Source organism: Saccostrea echinata, unplaced genomic scaffold, assembly GCF_033153115.1.
Source record: "Saccostrea echinata isolate AGI-Se365-2 ecotype Australia unplaced genomic scaffold, CSIRO_AGI_Sech_v1 ptg000033l, whole genome shotgun sequence".
NCBI lineage: Eukaryota > Metazoa > Mollusca > Bivalvia > Ostreida > Ostreidae > Saccostrea > Saccostrea echinata.
Genome location: NW_026889782.1, coordinates 8470464 through 8475988, shown reverse-complemented (window position 1 = coordinate 8475988; position 5525 = coordinate 8470464).

Sequence of the window (5525 nt, the reverse complement as noted above, 5' to 3'; positions counted from 1 at the left end):
ACACTACCTGAGGATGCAACCATAATAGTTTTGGCTAATCAAGGCATTGGTGTTCTTGAAAAGAAGAATTTGGAAGATTTTTCCCCATATATTCCTACCAAAAATTTGATCCCCCATTGTGGCCCGACCAAACCCCCTGGGGTCCTGATTTTAACAAACTTGAATATACAATATGTCTTGAAGGTTTCACCTAAGTATCAACTTTTTTGGGCGAATAGTTCTTGAGAAGACGATTTATCACTGATCCCATCAGATTTTTCACTTGCTCTTAATTATCTCCCATTGCAAGATGGCGTGGCCCTTCATTTGAAAAAAAGTAGAATTTCCTTAACCCATGGGCGCTGCTAGGATAAGGCTGTCCATAAAATATCAAACTGTTCAACTGTAGTGACTTCTCTGAACTACCTAGATTTGACATCATAATAGCATATGACGTCAAGTCACTGCATACTTGAGCTGAAATGACGGGAAATTGTCATAACTTTTACATTCCTTTCACACGACATGTTAAGATTTTTTAGAGTTTTTGTTTCATTCAAGTGTCATTATTGTTCTTTAAGCCTAAGTGTGCTGTTAAGATGTTGAACATTTGCAATTTAATATCGTCATTCCTTTTTACTTGTCCGATATGCATATATTCAAACAATAACAAAACATTGACTGTGAAATGCCTCCCCCCCACCTTTAATTCCGTGGACAGAGTAAGAATTTATAAATCGTGTATATATTTGACTGGCACAAGCGATTAATAAGGATAAATTGAAGATATTCTGTGTGAATCTACTAGAGAAGTATGTCCTCTTACTGAATTTTGCTGGGGGATTGTGTGTAATTTATCCTATATTGAATAAATTGCGATGAAGAGTGGAAAATGCCCCTTTGAATGTGGGTAAGTTGAATTTCTCCTGGCATATTTTCTCAAGAAGTAAAATTCAGACTTGCCCCCAGCAATTTATATGTACAAAAGATCTCGATGAATTTACTTATATGACAATTTTTTCTCGATGTTGTTTTGCACTTGTGCCGATGCGATTTTTTCTGCAAGTTTAGGGATATATATAATTGTCCGTCACGTGATCAACAAAGTCGTGTGACATCACAAAAATGTATATGCATTATTATAATACCTGAGGCCTGTTCAACAGAGCGAACGTTCGCGAGCGCTCTCCTAAATTCTTTATTTTTCCAACAGAAATGTTCGCAAGCGCTCGCGAAAGTTCGCTCTGTTGAACAGGCCTCTGATTACACTCTCATCACAAGTTGACTGCTAATTCATACATAGATTACAAATTGAAATTAAAATCTAGCTCAAAATAAAATGTATATATATTAATGCATATTAAGCCTTAGACAGCTTTAACATAGCTGTGGATGCTTTTTTGGTTGAAACTGGCCCAGTGGCTCTGGGGTAGAAGTCGAAAAAGATTACAGACTGACTTACAGACAAACAGAAGGAAGCTTTCAGCTCAGGTAAGCTAATAAAAAGAGCTTTTTTTCAAGTAGTATTTCTTTGTAGGGTATCTTCCTGAGCCATATGAATGTGCAGATAGGATCCACAGAATGAAAGGTATAGGTGAGAGTATTTTTATTCTTGATTTGAACACATTGATATCCTTTGAAATTATGTTAAGATATCATAATGTTAGCATCCAAATAACTAATATATAATCCTTTTAAATTAGTACACGTAATGATAACAGATTCTTGTCTATTTTCGTAACATTGGATAAAAAAGGAAATAAAAATATTCATCTGAGAAACACTACGGAAGTTCCAATAGTGCATACCAAAAAAAATTTAAAAAAAAAAACGAAATTATTAAATTAAGAAAACGAAATTATTAAATAAAAAAACGAAATTATAAAAAAAAAAAAAAGAAATTAACAAGAAATCTGTGAGCCAATGCTCACTAGTAATACCCCGCTTTGATGTGAATATACACTCTGATGTGAATGTACACAAGTTCAGTTATGGACAGACACAGGGATAAACAGAAAGTTGACATCAGATTGACATCGGATTCAAACAAACATAAATCCCACCATATGGAATGCCTAAACAAACAGTGTGCTAAAATTTCATACATCTGAGTAATTGCTGAGAAAAGTGCCACAAAAATTTGTTATGTATGGTACGGACAGACATTCGTATAAACAGGAAGTTGATATCGGACTCGTATAAAAATGAATCCAACTATATGGCATGCTTAAATAAAGAGTGTGCTAAAATTCAAAACCTCTGCAAAAAGTAGTTGCTTTGAAAAAAGTGAGTTATGTTTGGTACGGACAGACACATGGATAAACAGGACGTTGAAATCGGACTCGTACAAAAATGAATCCCACCATATGACATACCTAAACAAAGAGTGTGCTAAAATTCCAAGCCTCTGCAATAAGTATTTGCTGAGAAAAAAGGCGACAAAAATTAGTTTTGTGTTGTACGTACAGACACACAGATAAACAGAAAGTTGACAACAGATTCGTACAAAAATGAATCCCACCATATGGCATGCTTAAACAAAGAGTGCGCTAAGATTTCAAGTCTCTGCGATAAGTAGATGCTGAGAAGACTGCGACGAAAGTTAGTTATGTATGGTACGTACTGACACACAGAAAAACAGGAAGTTGACATCAGACTCGTACAAAAATGAATCCCACCATATGGCATGCCTAAAGAAAGAGTGTGCTAAATTTTCAAGCCTCTGCAATGAGTAGTTGCTGAAAAAACTGCCACCAAAATTTGTTATATATGGTACAGACAGACGCACGGATAAACAGGAAATTGACATCAAATTCATGCAAAAATTAATCCCACCATATGACATGCCTCAACAAAGTGTGTGCTGAAATTTCAAGCCTCTGCGATGAGTAGTTGCTGAGAAAACTGTGACGAAAAATTTGGTACGGACAGACAGACAGACAAACACATACACACACACACAGACACAGACAGACAGACAGACACACAAGGGCAAAACAGTATACCCCCTCTCCTTCGGAGCGGGGGTATAATAAATAAAAAGAACGAAATTATCAAATAAAAAACAAACGATTGTTGATTGATTGAATGTTGTTTTACGTCCCATTCGAGAATTTTTCACTCATATAGAGACGTCACCATATACCGGTGAAGGACTTCAAATTTTGACCTTTACTTGGCACTCAGGGCCATTGAGCAGTGAGGGATCTTTATCGTGCCAACGCCTTCCGTGACACGGGGCCTCGGTTTTTAAGGTCTCATCCGAAGGACCCGCAACTTTCACTTCAAAGTGCTGAGCGCATGGCGAGGAACAGTTGCTACCCATTTTTTATCGACTTAGGTCCGTAGCGGCCCAGATTCGAACTCACGACCTCCCGATCACGAAGCGAGCACTCTACCGACTGAGCTACCGTGAACGGTAAAAAAAACGAAATTATTAAATAAAGAAAACGAAATTATTAAATAAATAAAAAGAAATTATTAAATAAATAAAACGAAATAATTAAATAAAGAAAACGAAATTATTAAATAAAAACGAAATTATTAAATAAAAAACAAACGAAATAATTGAATAAAAAAACGCAATTATTAAATAAAGAAAACGAAATTATTAGATAAAAAACGGAAATATTAAATAAAAAACGGAAACTAAAATACTGAATTAATAGATGTGCATGGTAAGGGCCGGAACCCATGAATCATTCCATAAAGCGCACGTGTTATAAAGCATCACTTAGTAATTCTATAGACCTGATTTTGTTTCGACATAAAAACAAGCGTGGGGGAAATGAAAAAAAAAAACTTAGATAAATGTCAAATTGACAAGCGTAGAAAAACATTAAGTGCCCACAGCCTATAATTCGCATTTTTGAAGTAAATCATTCATAATTGTTCCATTTTGTTTACGGGAAATTGATGCTGTGTCGCATACCCACAACGTCAAAGTTTGAGCCTGTCAGCCTGGACGTAGCGAGGATGGCTGTTTCTGCTTACATAAAATTAATGACATTCCAAAAGAGCTGAATCGCTGAAAGGTCAAGACCTTGCGTATCGTATTGCTGAATTCCCTCCGAACTAAATATAGCGCCCTATCTGTGTACCCATAAATCTTAGGTTGTTGAGACAATAAAGAAATTTGTAGGATTTTTTTTTTTGCAAGTGTGTGCATTGTTTGTTCACAACTATCACTGACTTATAAATACAGATTGAGAATATGTGAGAACAAATAGTTAGTGCATCACTTCTAATTATGCCCTGATGAAATGACCAAGAAATTAGTGTTTTGCTTAATTTTTAAAGACATACACGCTATAACTTGCGTCAGTTAAAAATTAACTTGGAAATTTATTTATTTTTATTTTATTTTGTTTACCAAATAAAGTTACGAAAATGTTGTAAATTAACAATTGGAAATGAACGCATTATAAAGATCTCAAATTATAATTATTTATTGTCATACTAGGAAAGTAATGCCTCTATTTAAATTCATGCATCATGTGACACCGTCGCTACTTTTAGATTGATAAACAAAAATGGCGTCAAGAAAACGAGGTAGGCCGTTTGGTACACAAAATAACTTTTGACATGGATGGCATACGTTTTATGCTTAAAGATACTTATCTTTGAAAACAACCAGTATTAACCATCTACTCTGTAATGGCAGATATAAACTTTTTTCAAAATCGTAGTCAAAATGCAACGTACCTCATTGTCTATGATTTTCTTCGGACATGCGTGTCTACATACTGTTTACGCACTTCCTTTATAAATATTCATGAATAAGCTGAATTCTTAATTACAGATATTGCTTAACTGTTTTGTAATTACAACGACTTATTTAGTAAAGTTTTGTGGAAAGTAACTATTTTTTATTACACATCATGTTTTTCAAATCATTTAATCATTTTGTTTCAAATAAAAAATCGCGTTTATATATCGTGTATATCTTTAATAAAGTAAGCAATCATTAAAATCTACTCATTGTAACCACTTTGTCTTGTTGTCACTTTCACTCGCTTTCACTGAAAGTGGGGGATATTAATTTGGGTTTGTCTGTCCGTCCGTCCCTCTGTAACGCTTTCGTTTCGTTTCGTATCCGCGCGATATCTCGAGAACCCTTTGACCTTTTGCAATGAAATTTTGCATAGCAACTCCCTATGGCGGCATGAAGAAGAACCCAATTAATTTTTAGGTCAAAAGGTCAAAGGTCAAGGTCATAAATTCATAAATTCTGTCTGTTTTAACACTTTCGTTTCCACGCGATATCTTGAGAATCCTTTGAGCTTTTGCAATGAAATTTTACATAACAACTCCTGTGGACTTAGGAAGACCTCTATTGATTTTGAGGTCAAAAAGTCAGAGTTCAAGGTCGTAAATTTATACATTCCGTCTGTATGTAACACTTTTGTTTCCGGGCGATATCTCAAGAAGCTTTTGAGCTTTTGCAATGAAATTTTATACCATAACCCCCTAGGGCCTCTCTCACCCCTCTCAAAGTGTCCCGCCCCGTTTTTTAATTATTATTTACATGTATTGTATTAAAAGTC